Source organism: Podarcis cretensis (assembly GCF_951804945.1).
Source record: "Podarcis cretensis genome assembly, chromosome: 10".
NCBI lineage: Eukaryota > Metazoa > Chordata > Lepidosauria > Squamata > Lacertidae > Podarcis > Podarcis cretensis.
The window spans coordinates 15,152,094-15,167,499 of NC_137179.1; positions in this window are offsets into that span (position 1 = coordinate 15,152,094).

Here is a 15,406-nt window from a genome sequence, read left to right on the forward strand (position 1 = left end):
AAGCTGCAGCCAGGTAGCAGAGAAAGCATGTGGCTTGGCCCTGCCCTGACTGCGGAGGATGAGTTGGTGGCCCATTGCTGTTATTGGGCCAAGTCCTCCCTGCTACCTCCTGAAGTCTGGCAGCAGCCCCAGTTTATTAACAGAACATTGTGCCAATGTGTTGGATTACCCCAATGTACCTTAATTTGAAACTTGAACTAAAGTTTCCCATGATGAAGCAACAATTTTAAAGAAAGCACCTCATCGTTATTCTTTTTTTAATATGGACTTAAAAGAAACAGGCCTGAAGGCTAAGTGCTTCTATTCCCCCTTTGATCTCAGAATGTTTAGAAGGGAAACAGACAGGCCTCAATCATCTGGCAAATTGACTACTCTTGGTGATTCCAATGTGTTTGTTTTTAACTGGAGGTTGTTGTCATTAAAGACTAGATGCTAAAACAGCAATTCCAGAGAACTCTGAACTTTTGTGATGTGTAGCGGCTTGATTACTTGATTGAACCTGTTTAGTTATTGACCAGTTTAATAAGTCCTGGAGGATGCCATAAAGTAAACCATGAAACAGCCACAAGGCTCATTTGCTACCTTGAGAAAGTAATTTTCCACGAGAGCTGAAGTCTTTGCTGAAGTCTTTGACAATCTCTTTTAGGGAGTTGATTCCAGTTCCTGGTGACCTTCCTAAAACCTGCCCAGTTTCCTGTCTGCTGAGTTCTCGACATGCCATAATTCTCTGCTAAGTTTGTCAACTGTCTATGCTTTCCCCGATCTGCTTGCAAAGCAATTTGAGATCACCCCCATGCAGGATAGCAGAAAAAGATGTGCTGACTTTTTGATGCAAATGAAGAATAGGGAGCACACTTAAGTGCTCTCCCAATTATTCATCCTATCATGTTTGGGCTTCCTACATGTACCAGTTTGGCCATTGTAGGAAACATGCTGCTTGGGTTTGATAAACATTTGGTCTGCTCCATCAGGGCTTTCCATATGTTCTTAAGGTCTAGGTTCACTCTCTAGCAGGTCTGGGAAGTCCTTTTGCCTAAGGCCTTGGAGAACTGTTGCCAGGCAAAGCAGACACTTTGAGCACAGATGATGCAGTGGTCTGATTCAACATAAAATAGCTACATAGATTTGTTCAGGTCATACCTAATAAACTTCAAATACAAGGAGTCCACTTAGATCCTTGCTTTAAAGGGTATTCAAGCCCATTTCAACTATGAGTCACTTACTTGTATGAGAACCGCATCGTTCTCTTGATGTATCAATGCATGTGCATACTTGCCATACTTGCCATTGTCACATCTAGCGATGGACAGACCAGTTTCAAGAACTTTTGTCTAAGTTCTTGAAACTGGTCTGTCCATCGCTAGATGTGACAATGGCAAGTATGCACATGCATTGATACATCAATAGCATCCACCTGGAGCGTACATGGAGTCATCACATGATGATCTGCACCAGGGGTGGGAAACCTCAAGCCTAAGGGCCAAATGCAGCCCTTGGAACATTGCCTATGACACATCCTGTCTTCCCAAGCTGGTGTTTCACTTTGTGTGTTTTTTGTCTAGCTGGATGATAAGCCCAATCACCTTTTTCTGTGGACGGTATTGCGGCCAGGCATCTGGGCCCCTGCAGTGATCCGGCGTGGGGGCAGGGAGTTGACACCCCCTCGTGCTGTCCTGGCCGTGTCACCGGTGCTGGGCGGGGTCACACCCAGTGTGGTCCTGCTGGACCAATCAGGGCTGGTAGGGGGCGTGGCTGCAGGAAATTTAACTGCAGTGCAGCCGAGGGGGGGGGGGCTCTCCTCTCTCACCCTTTCTCTGGATCTCCCAACCCACCCACCCTCTTTTTTTATGCTTTGCTATGACACGACCTTGCTATGGACAAATGTTGGGGCCGGGTAGGATTTTTTTCCACTTGGCAAATTGGCATCAGCCATTCGGTTTTCACCTACATTGTAGCAGTCATCAGAACTTTGTGAGGTTAGGCATTGGGTAAACCTTTGTTTGGATGGAGGGGAGGTTGTGGCCTCCCCCTCCTAATCCTCATTAAGGGTATCCTGTTAAAGGGATCTAGGGGTGTGGATCCTGTCTGATGTCCGGAAGTGTGCTCGGGCCAATCCACAACCCCAATGGGGACTCATCAGAGTGCCCCTATTGGTGGTTTACCCTTAGATGGACTCCCTGTAGAAGGGCGGGAATCAAGATATAGCCTGGCTTCACCCAATGCCTAAGCCAAACTGCTCACACCTATAACTAATAAAGTTGTGGCCTATTTGATCCCATAAACCTAAATACTCGTGTCTGTGTGTTTATTAATTACTAGGGAACTGTGGGTCACGAGGCCTTGGCATGCAATGCGTCTTGCTTGTCTGGATGGATAGAGAGCAGTGTGTGTGTGTAAACTAGCCTACTATGCAAAAGTAAAAATTATATTTCTTGCTCTTCTTGCCTCTCACTCCACCCACCACTGTCTTGTGGTTTCCAGAAAGTTTCCCATTATGGAATGTGGCCCTTGGGCTTAAAAGGGTTTGCCTACCCATGCTCTGTGCACAGATATTTTATGGTTTTCCCACATTTTATGGAAGTGGTTTCTGTGTAAGAGAACTCTAATGTGTGAAATGGCACATTATTATATCATGCACCCAAGGTGGATGTATAATACCCTTTTCCCCCAAGAAAACAAGGAGTGAGCTCATGGGAAACGTTTGCATGCCAAAACACCATATTCATAGAACAAACAATATGCTTTTCTTTTTGAATCAGCCAAGAGTAGGCTGGGATCACTTAGGGTTCAAGAGCTACAATTTCTAATATTGCTGCATCACTGAGTTTTCCAACCAGATTAGATTTAATTCTGAACCACATCACTTTCAGCTTTTAAATGCTCACATAATCTGAGGACTTGATATGCCACAGTGCAGCAGGAAAGAAAACACACACTGTTAATCACTAAATATAAATCCTGTATGCGACAGATGTCCTCCCCTTTATCTCTCTTATTGCTGTATTATTATATTTAATGATCAGTCTATGATTTCCCCCGGCATGATGAAAGAGTAACAGACAAATCTAATGTAATGTGGCCATCTCCTTCAAAATCTGTTGTGCCTTGATCACTGGAGAGGCAAAGAATATTTTGGAATGGAGTTCAAAGCAGCAAAAAAAGGCAGAAAAAATATTATTATTTTGGGCATAGCTTCTTAACTTGTCTGAAATGCATTCTCGTGTTGGACAAACCAAAGGGAGCTTGCGGTGGGGTGAATTGGTGTACAGCTACAAAGGCATACAAGTGTTTTATGTGCATGGGCACTGTAAGCTAAACATTGCTTCAGGTTTATTAGGAGGCAAGTCACATTTTCTCATGCAGACACAGCCCTACCTGGAGCCCCAAAATATGAGAGACTAGCTGTGGATACAATATTTGCCACTGTTAAACATAAAAAAAATGAACATTCAGCCTAAAGATGGCTGAACACAAGCTATGGCATAATGTGCAAGGCAGTTCTCAGTGGCAAGCAGTCTGCACATGCACAGAGATGAAATTTATTAATTTTTATCCCACCATTATGCCTTTAATGAACTAACACCTAACAAGGACATACTGCTGGTTTGTTTTTCTCAGTGTTGTTTGCACTGACTGGCAGTGGCTTTTCAGGCAGGGCTCACACAATTGTAGAGTTGGAAGGGACCCTGAGTGTGATCTAGTCCAACCCTTTGCAATGCAGGAATCTCAACTAAAGCATCCATGACAGATGACCATCCAACCTCTACTTAAAACCCTCCAATGAAGAAGAGACCACCACCTTCTGAGGGAGACTGTTCCACTGTCAAGCAACTGTTATGATCATAAAGTTCTTCCTGATGTTCAGCTGGAATCTCCTTTCTTGTAACATGAAGCCATTGGTTTGGGTTTTCCTACCCTCTGGAGCAGGAGAAAACAAGTTTGCCTCATCTTCCATGTGACATTGAGATATTTGAAGATCTCTTCTCAGTCTCCTGCTATCCAGGCTAAACATACCCAACTCCCTCAACTGATTGTCTTGTAGCCTTATATTCACATTCTGGATTTTATTCTGAACGCACTGTCCCCAGTACATGTTGTTTAATTTTTCATAATTAAAAATCTCCTAAAATCAAATTCTTTCACTCCTCAGAAACTGGCATTCAGAAGTACACTGCCTTTATAGCTAAATGAGAGGAGAGTCCTCTTTGCCACCAGCTTCCCTAATCTCCTTTTAAAGCCATCTAAACTAATAAGAACACCAAAATATGAAGTGCAATCTGGGAGAAAGCGAGAGAGAGATCTGTAGAGGGCCAACACAATATTATGGCCAGATTAACAGCATGTCTGAACAGCTGCTACAAACAAATGGACAATAGGCAAGTTTCCCAGCTGGTGTCTCTGCCCCCCCTTTAGTTGCTGCAGATGTGGAAGCTGTTGCCAAGGTACTGTGGTGACGTCCACTGATGAGTCAGTTCACTTGCTGCTTTTGCTCACTTGATTAATTGCCAAGAGTCTTGCTTTCCAGCAGAACTGAGCATATCTTTGTCAACTAGAGGAAGTGCTGGAGCTCAATGGTAGAGCACCTGCCTTGCATGAAGAAGGTCACAGGTTCAATCCCCAGCATCTCCAGGTAGTGATCAGAGAGACCCAACTAACAAAGAGCATTTCATCTGCCTGGGAAGCTGCATACTAACCATTTCCTAATATTAAAGGTAAAGGTAAAGGTACCCCTGCCCGTACGGGCCAGTCTTGACAGACTCTGGGGTTGTGCGCCCATCTCACTTAAGAGGCCAGGGGCCAGCGCTGTCCGGAGACACTTCCGGGTCACGTGGCCAACGTGACATCGCTGCTCTGGCGAGCCAGAGCCGCACACGGAAATGCCGTTTACCTTCCCGCTGGTAAGCGGTCCCTATTTATCTACTTGCACCCGGAGGTGCTTTCGAACTGCTAGGTTGGCAGGCGCTGGGACCGAGCAGCGGGAGTGCACCCCGCCGCAGGGATTCGAACCGCCGACCTTTCGATCGGCAAGCCCTAGGCGCTGAGGCTTTAACCCACAGCGCCACCTGCGTCCCCTTCCTAATATTAGAGGTAATCTATCCTTTTGTAATTAAGGGAATTCAGGAATAGATTTCCAGCTGTGCAGAGAAGGTTTTTTTGATTGAGGATATCTACCTCAAATCAGCAACTTCTGGAAAATTGTTGGGTCTTCTAAGTTGCACAATGAAGTCTGGAATAAAGAGCAGACACCTCTCTGCCCCACACAAAAGGTTTAACAGACAGGCAAAAATCAAAGAGTTCTCCTCACCACTGCAATACACCCAGAGGAATTCTGCCTCTGTTGCCATTCTGTAACACCATTCAGATACAAAAGCTTCCAACAGCTGCTTTACTTGCCTGTGCAGCAACCAAGTCTTGCTGCTGTAATAAGGAGTCTTAACTAGTACTGGCAAAAAGAAAAAGAATGTCAACACACCTCCAGATACAGAAAAGTCAGTACAGTAGATTGTCATGTTTTGAACAAGCAGGGTGCAGGGAAAGAAGATCCATATACGTGAAAGCATTTTCTGTTTATTTTTAGAGTTGTTAGACAGACAAGACAGATGGAAAACTGGAGTGGTGAGACTATATTATTGGGGAGTAGCAGAGCCAGACCTGAGGCAGAGATGCAATGCGGGATGACAATGTTCTGAGCCTGTGCACTGTCTATCTGGCGTGATGGATTCTACTTGCCACTTTCTCCTTGTCTGCTCCAGCTTTCCCCTTTCTTTTCCTTTTAAATCCTCTTACGATGTGAAGCAGGGAAGAAAGGCACTGTGTTATTTTAGGGTAAGTGATATTAGGGCTTTGTGCCACTCACACGCTTAAATCTCCAGGAGGAGGCAGTGCAGAGGGGTACAGGCAGTGAACGCTGGTCCAACAGGGCAACAGGGCAACTGCCCTACCAACCTCAGTGTATCCTCACTCAGTCCTGCCTTCTTATTTACAACCAGTCCAGAGACTGTCACTGTCTATCAGTTTCCTCCTTCTGAGTCACAGTGCTGCTCTTGTAGAACTCAGCAGGGAAGAGGAACATGGCAACAAAGGTACAATTATTTCGGTCTGCCTGTCATTGACTATGATTCTTTCTTTCTTTCTTTCTTTCTTTCTTTCTTTCTTCTTCTTCTTCTTCTTCTTCTTCTTCTTCTTCTTCTTCTTCTTCTTCTTCTTCTTCACCACCACCACCACCACCACCACCACCACCACCACCACCACATTTATATACCACCTTTATCTTCCAAGGATCTCAATGTGGTGTACATAGTTCTCCCCATTTAACCCTCACAACAGCCAGTGAGCTTCAGGGCTGCAATCTTGGTATATACCTGTGGCAATCACACAGGGTCCCCGGACGTTTAACGGTCTATTGCTCCCTGTGGCACCACTGTGCTTGCTTCCCTGCTGCCACCAACCCGTTACTCTCGGGTAAAACACTGAGTCCAGACAGTTGTTAAAATTGAACCAAATAAACAAGTTTATTTTATAAGCATTAACAAGTTTATGGTTTCTCAGATAATATTCCTGTCAGTTTATTAACTTTAGTTTCTTTACCAGCCTTACCTTCCTAATACCTTCTGACTGATTATATCAACCGTTTGACTGACTCCTCTTAACAGATTCTCTCACTCTCTCACATGAGACTAGCCCAACCCACAGACTTATCCTCTCTGTCTCTTCTTTAACTCCAGACTGACTTCTCAACCACCCTAACTCTAACTCCTCCCCTTGGGTTCCCATTGGTTAGTCATTTTACAATTAGTTAACCCTTTCCTTATGAACCCAGTATGATGTCACACACCTAGGAGGGCAAATGCCACATAACCCACCAACAATGTTGTTGGGCAGGTGTAGCTATATTCCCCATGGCTGTGAGAGCCTACATGGACACACTACAGGACGATGCAGAATCAATTTTCTGTGAGCTTTTATTTTTTGAATGAAATCAGTTTCTTGAGAAGTACACACACATCTAGACTGTGTGTAGACCACATATAGAAAGCAAACCCTTGGTTTTCATTGATTCTAAAATTAAATGCCATGTGTGTGCAACCCAAGAAAGGAGAGCAGGAGAGCAGGAAGGGCCATGAAGATGCCCATCAGAAAGTATTCTCAACAGGAGAATGAGCAGACACCTAGTTCACCTGGATACAGCCTTCTCAACTATAGCGAGACAGCTTGCAATTCAATGTAAATTATAGCAATTTCCAGAGGGGCAGCCACGGTCTTCTATGTCACAGCTATGAGTCTTGTAATGTTAATGTAAAGCGCTCTGAGACTGTTACTTAAATTATAGTAGCTATTTCTAAACCAGCATATGTAAATGTTATGGAAATCAGTGTCCTATATTGTCTCCCTTTTTTGTGATGCATTTCCTCTTTTATTTTATTTTTTGGCAATGCATAAGTGCCCCCCAAAGCCCCCTGAGGATTGGCAGTGGGATCCCCAAAGAGGCTGGTCCTGGTACATAGCCCCTATCTATCACAGCCTGCTGATGAGTTCCCAGCTCCTTGCAGTTCCAAGGAGGCAGAAAAAACCCAAACAAAGAGGGTTATATGTGGCTTATGGACTGCATTTGACTAGTGTATGCGTGTGTGACAAATTATACAGGGCTGTCCTAATTTATAAATAGCTATCCTCCAAGCGCTTGCCATGGTGATTTCACTTTTAAGAAGCAGCCAAAACTGGGCCAAAGATGCCTTCAAGGTTCGCCCTTCCTGATTCCTCTCCTCACCCCCCTTGCTTCCCTGATTGAAGCCAGTTGGACATGATAAACGCCAGTGCTTTGTTATGGCTGAAATGGAGTAAATGGTCCCCCTCATTTACAGCCGTTTGCCTCTTGATCTATTTATCCATCTATCAAGCTATAACAAGGCATTAAATCTGTTGCTGCTACGTGCACACATATCATTTAGGCACTGCAGCAGGAGCTCCGCAATTGTTAATACCAGCCTGTTAGCGTGTAGTGATTGGGTGTTTGTCCTTTAATTACCCTGCCAACAGAGCACCTACTCAAGGTCACTTGAGTTACTCTTAAGAGATGTTCAAATCATTCTTTTGCACTCAAAGCCTCAATGGATTAAAAAAGTGGCAAAGAAACAGATTTCACAGCTGCCCCACCCAATTCTCTTTCAATGGATCTGAGGCTCTATCCATATTATATGCTGCTTTTAACAGCCATGGCTTTCCCCAAAGAGTCCTGGGCATTGTAGTTTGTTGAAGGTGCTGAGAGTTGTTAGGAGACTCCTATTCCCCTTGGAAAGCTACAAATCCCAGAGGTCTCTAGGAAGAGGGATTGATTGCTAAACCATTTTGAAAACTGTAGTTCTGTTTATTGTTTAAACCACTGTAGTATAGGGACATGGGTCATTTACTGAAAATAACAGTGTGGTTGTTTCTATATAATCTTCAGCATGACCTTCTAAGATACAAGCTGCTTAATGACCATTTGATCACTTATCTCCTTAACCCAGTCACTGAAGTCACTGTTGGCGATCCCCCATGTCTCAGATACAGATCACAACTATTGGAAGTTGTGCCTTCAGTGTTGGTGGCCCAAGCATGTGGAACTCCCTCCTGTCTGAAATTAGACAGGCGCCTTCCATGATGAACTTCATCAAACTTTGCTTCCCCCAAACAAACTTTCCTGGAGTTATCCCTGAGAAGGTCTATTTGTGATCAATCTCAAGCCATTCATATTTATCACAACAAATCAAACCTCCCACAACATCTGGATTCAGAGTTGGCACAAACTGCTTTGGGAGAAATGCTGGGCAAATATGAGAAATTATAAATGATAGCCTTCCAGCAATAATTCACCAGCAGGAGAGGGGAAGAGGTGACATTTGTCAGGCGGATTATTAATCATTAATGATTTGTCCAGTGCTAGTTATATGGTACCTGACATTTTAACTAGCAATTTTTGTGTTCAATGAACTGTGTGTAATCACTGATTTTTAAACATAGATTTCTGTTCTTAAGATACATGTAAAACAAGGAAGAGGAACTAGCGTGTTGCCGATTAGGATGGAAGGTGGGAAGGTCATCAAACACATTGGTCACAAAGTGCAAATTTCAGTTCCCCTCTTACAATCTAGGGGGGAAAGTAGGGACATATGAATGCACAGGTAACTTTCTGACATGTAAGAAAAGCCCAGTTGAATCAGACCCAAGACAGCTGAAAAGGGGCAGTTGGTAGAGCATGAGACCCTTAATCTCAGGATCATGGGTTCAAACTCCATGTTGGGAAAAAGATTCCTACCTTGCACAGCAAGTTGGACTAGATGACGCTTGTGGTCCCCTCTATGATTCTATGAATAGGCTCCCTGCTCAACTGACATCTAGTATCACTCATTCTCCACTGGCCTATAGCAGATTGGACTTTAAGTCCTCTCCATCTGCTCTGCTCTTCCTTTCCTTGAACTCTTTCCATTCCTGTAGAACGGACTCTCCTCTGTAGAGAAGTAGTGTTGCTTTTCTTTCTCCTCCCACCAAATCCCTTTTCCTTTTGTGCCATGCCTTTGAGAGTGAGGAAAAGGATGGTTTTATTACTACCTGTAAGCAGCCCTGGGAATCTTTTGGTGTTGTTGTTGGTTTTTTGCTGAAGAGTGAGGTGAAAATACTTTGGATAAATGAATTACTTGTCTGTTAAGAGTTAATAGCACTGCCCATGAACCTCAGTCTTAGTCAGCCCCCACAAATCCCAGGGGGTGACTCCTCCAAGTGTTGTCTTGGTAGAACTGAGCGGAGAAGAAGATGAAGGCAAAACTAGAATCAGTTGGCTCTGCCTGACTTTGGCTGTGCCTCCACTTGCCATTGGTCTCCCTGCCTTCCACCCTACCAGTCTCAACAGGCAGCAGCCATCATTGCTTGAGCCCGGACTCACTTGAGCCCCTGGAAAATATGTTTCAGAAACAGTTCCCAGCTTTGGCACATGCAAAACAGAAATGACAGGAAAAGCATGTGCAACAAATTGAACATGTGCAAAGGGCCTCCATTGAACATGTCTCCTTTTAAAAAACACTGGGTAGCATGTGCATGTCTCACCATCTGACGTGCGCGGACAGACCTTGTGCTTACTCAGTGCAAAGACCATATTTCTTCTTGGGAATGCCACAGATTTTAGGGAAATATCCACATCCTTTAGCCTGGCAGAGCCCTAAAACAAACTCATTAGCTTGCTTGCAGAATTATGTATGTATAAGCACACATGCTATTCATTGTACGACAGACCAAAAGAATGTTTATTTGCCTCAATTTCTCCCAGCAACATTATCACCAGGGTACAAGTTCTGCATTCAGAATCGTCCTAGTTATTCAATGCTGATGTGTAATCATTGCACACAGTAGCCACTCACTCATGTGTGAGAAAATCAAATAGTTCAGTGTCTTTGATCTCATTGCATTTCATTGGTTCTGTAATTTATCGGGCTGCTAAATGAAAGTGGAGCTCTAAGGTTTTGCCCCCCCCTTCCCCCGTCGCTCCTTTGAGTTGCAGCCTGTGCTCGTGTTATGATGAGCTTGGGCTTCTTTTAAAAAAGTTGCTTGATGATCATTTTATGGTTTGGGGTTTCAAGAGCTCCCTCCTCTCCCACCCAATCATTTCGGTATGATTTTTCCCTCCTTGTAAAACAAATGCATCTTGGATGGCAGCAGCTGTCTCCCCAAAAGGAGGAATAAAATTTCCTGTCTGGGTTGCTGCATTTAAAAAAACAAAAACAAGTGCAGATAGAATACTCCTTGAATATCATTCTTGTTAAAAAGAAGCAAATATTCTAAAGCAATTTTATAATGCAGCATGCCTTTGAGCAAACTTATAAATTCATGGAAGAAAAGGCTATCGAAGGCTAATAGCCATCATGGCTATGTTCTGTCTCCAATGCTGGAGGTGCAGTATGCCTCTGAATATTGGTTGCCAGGAGTCACAAATGGAGATAGTGTTGTCAAACCCAGGAAAAAAATAGAGTCTGTGTGGCGGAATAGTTAGAGTACTGAACTAGGACATGATGGATGATATACCATCTTCTGCCAGGTTGCATGCCCACAACCTTAGACTTCTCCTGCACAGAAGTCATCACTGCTCTTCCCTTTTCATGCCCCTCCTGGTTCTAGGAGACAGTGGGGTGGGGAATCTGCTTATCCATCACTCACCTGAACCGCCCCTTCTTCCTCCGCCACATTCTGCGTGCCTTCTTCCACCTTGGACTGCCCTGACTCTCCCTCCTCCCTTGACTCCTGCCTTGTGAGTGGCACCCCATAAATCACTTAGTCCCCTCTCCTGGGTCACTCGCCTGCTCCCCTGCCTCCACCACACACTCTTTGGAGCCCTGCCAGTCCCTGACATGCTATTGCACAAGGACTTAAGAAGACCCTGCTGGATCAGGCTAGTGGCTCATCCAGTTCAGCATCCTGTTCTCACAGTGGCCACTCAGAGGCCTGTAGGAAATCCTCAAGCAGGATCCAAGCACTCCCCTCCTGCCATTTCTAGCAACTAGAATACAGAAGCATTGCTGCAGAAGCAAATGACTTTGTTGGATATAGCCCACTGATTTCCTCTGTGCTTATATTGTAAGTCGCCTTGAGATCACTTGAATGAATAAATAATTAAGGTGACCATCTGTCCTTTCTACTTTTTTTGTTATTTCAAAGCTGTATTTCTGAAATTCAGGTTTGAACTATAATTAGCCAACGTAGACATTGTCCAACATAGACAATGCCATCTGGTTTTTGCTCAAGCACGTGCAAGAACTTCCTTTTTTGTCATCTCTTCTGAGGTGTTTTTGAAGACTGCACTCATTACTTTGGGTGGGCATGGGTTTGTGTACACATAGACATTGCTTGGACATTACCCTTTGGTTGGTATCACTACTAAGCCTACACTGTAAACAATGTGTGTTGTTTCCAGTGCGAGGCCCAGTCAGAACAGACCAACTGAAATAGATAGACATGGCTTAGGACCCATCTGCATTATACATTTAAAGCAGCATCATACCACTTTAAATAGTCAAGAATCCTTGGAGGTGTAGTTTGTTTGAAGGTGTGGAGCTACAATCCCTGGAGTCCCCTGGGAAGAAGAATTGATGGTTAAATTAGTTCGAGAATTGTAGCTCTGTGAGAAGAATAGGTAAAGGTAAAGGGACCCCTGACCGTTAGTTCCAGTCGTGGACGACTCTGGGGTTGCGATGCTCATCTCGATTTACTGGCCAAGGGAGCCGGCGTACAGTTTCTGGGTCATGTGGCCAGCATGACTAGGCTGCTTCTGGCAACCAGAGCAGCGTACGGAAACACCATTTACCTTCCCGCCAGAGCGGTACCTATTTATCTACTTGCGCATTATAATAATAATAATAATAATTTATTATTTATACCCCGCCCATCTGGCTGAGTTTCCCCAGCCACTCTGGGCGGCTCCCAATCAGTGTTAAAAACAATACAGCATTACATATTAAAAACTTCCCTGAACAGGGCTGCCTTAAGATGGCAAGTCCTAGGCTCTGTGATTTAACCCACAGCACCACCTGTGTCCCTTTGTGAGAAGAATAGGGGTCTCCTAACAACTCTCACTGCCCTTAACAAACTACATGTTATGTATGCAGGCATTGTAGGTTGAAGCCAGGCTGTATGCATGCAATGCAGGCCTAGGCCTTCAGGCCTCCTGGAGCTCAGGAGCTTCATCTGCATAACAAAAAACAGAGAGGATTCTAAAACCCTCCAATGACATTGTTAGTAGCTGGCAGGCAGCCAATCCCTGCTGAGATAGGGCCAGTGTTGTGATTCGCTAATTGCAGAATTAAGGCGACCTATCACAGGCAGGGTGTATGTTTTGCCCAGACCGGCTTAAGGTATATATACTGGGCCAAGTGCCCCTGTTTGTCATTCTTGTTCTTGATGTTCCAATAAATCCCCTTTGAGCTGAATCTCGGTCTTGGGTCACGCCTGAACCCACCTACACTTCACTTCCCAAGATTCTTTGAGGGAAACCATGACAGTTTAAAGAGATGTGACACTGCTTTAAATGTATAATGCAGATGGGGCCTAATGCAGGTATTTTAATTTCAGTGGGTTTACTCTGAGTTGGATACAACCCTAGGCATATTTTTTCTCTCCAACAAAATATGTGGAATGTCAAATGGAAACAAAATAAGAGTACAAAATACAGCAAGTGGGGCTGGGAGTTTGTGTAAAAACCCACTCTGAGTCTGCAGACTCTTTGGAACAGCTGCTGAACCCTTATCGTGCTTGAAACCTCACTTTGAAATGAGGTTTTGGGCTCCCCACAGCAGGCCATTGATGGCTCCCGTTGGCTCTTCTGAAGCCATTTTGTGTAAACAATTTGCATCTTCAAAGTCTGGATGACTAGAAAAGAAAAGGAACGCAGCTGGAATTCCGTAAAGGCGTAAAAACAAACAGGAGTCTGGGGGAAGTTAGAGTGAGGGCCAGCAAGAATGAAAATTCAATTAAACAGCCCATTTTAAAGTCAACAGATTGGTCCTCATTCGGCAAATTGCCTTCCTTCTGCCCAGAATATCAGGTGGTATGTCCCCCCCCCCCCAAGGACATGCAGTTAAATTAGATGCAGAGCATTTGCTGAATTTCAATAAGACCCAGGTACTTATCTTTACCAGGTGGAGGATCTGGAAAGAAGAACGGGCCCAAAGCTCAACAGTAGATCATATGCTTTGCCAGTGGTGCAGCCAAGCACTTTAAGACTCTGGATATACAGTACCGGCATTGCCACTTTTTATTATTGTTTATAAAATTTATATACCGCTTATATGGCAAAATAGTTTCTAAGTGGTGTGCAACTATAAAAGCAATACATAATTAACGTGTGGGCATTAAAACATGCTTAATTAAAATATACCATAAAGCAAAAACCAGAAATTAAGTTCAGTATTATTTTATGTGTATTACTGCTGAATGAGCTCCTAGACTTCTGCCACAGAGTTCTGCCCTGATGGTACCATGGGGATAAAGTCCCCAAAAGCAACTGCCAGGATGTCTGGCTACAGGATTTCTAGGTAGGGATGGGAAAGACCCCAGCCTAAGATTCTGGACAGCAGCAGAGTAAACACTGCGAAGGGTTGGATGGTTCCCTCCATGCTATGATATTGGAACGAGCCTTTTTTTTTTTAGATGCAGTAGGCAAAAAAAGGTCATTTTCAAAAAGATTCATTGGACATCAATCCAATAATGCTAAATCAACTCACAAAACAAAATTGTGTGTGTGTATGTATGTATGAGGGAGACAGACACACAGAAAGAGTCAGACAGAGAATGAATACTTTCATTCTTATTCAGAATCACACAGCACACTTTTTAGATTAAAATATAATATATTGGGCTATATATGTGCTGTGCGCACTGCATTTTGTATTAATTTCTTATAAACCAAATGTTCATATGCAATTATGGACTTAATAAATGGCAATATTTCTTCTTATTACCAAGAATGAAGCTTTCTCCCAGATGGAAAATAAATGCATTACTAGCATTTATCAAAGGAACTGTGGCTTAGTTAGATGAGGAGGGAAGTGGGTGGGGTGGGGGGAGAGATAGGTTGTGGGAGTGGGGAGAGAAAGGAGGACAGGTTGTCTTTTAAAACCACTGGCTCACAGCTCAAAAACCCCTGCTCTGGATCATTAATGAATGGTGGAAGCAGTGGTGGAGGAAGTGGGGTGCAGGGGGTGCGGTGCGCCCCGGGTGTCATCACTGAGGGTGTGTGTGTGACAAAATGAGGTCTAAAAAATTGGGCTCACAAGACTTTTTAGGAGTGACGTGGTGGCTTAGGTGCCTGCAGGTTCCGCGCTGCCTGAAACAGCAGTGTGAAACTTGTGTCTGCCTACTGCCTCTCCCTCAGCCACCCTACAGCTGAGAGGGTGGTGGCGAAGAAGCTCCAAGTGTCAGAGAGGCTTGCCCCACCTCCATGGGTGCAGCTTGCCCCACCCCCATGGGCAGATCACCCCGCCCCTGGCTGCAGGACACCCCACCCACACCAGGCACCCAAGAGACTAGCTTTGCAGCTGGGTGGAAGACCTGACATGGTGGCACCTGTGTGCTTTTCTTCAAAGCTCCATTGCCCTTTTATTAAAAAATAAAATAAAGGCTTGTAGGCAACCAGGGGGTTCATAGGTTTTGGCATTTGCCCAAGTACCATGGCAGCTGCTGATACTTATTGGTGGTTGAGGAGTAGCGGAGAGGGAAGGGTCAGAATTTCATCGATAGAACACCTGTCTTGCATTCAGAAAGTTACAGGTTCAATCCCCAGCATCTCCAGATAGGGCTGGGAATGTCTAGAGAGTCACTGCTAATCAGTGTAGGCAATGCTGAACTACATGTAGCAATGGTTTGACTCAGTAGAAGGCAGCATCTT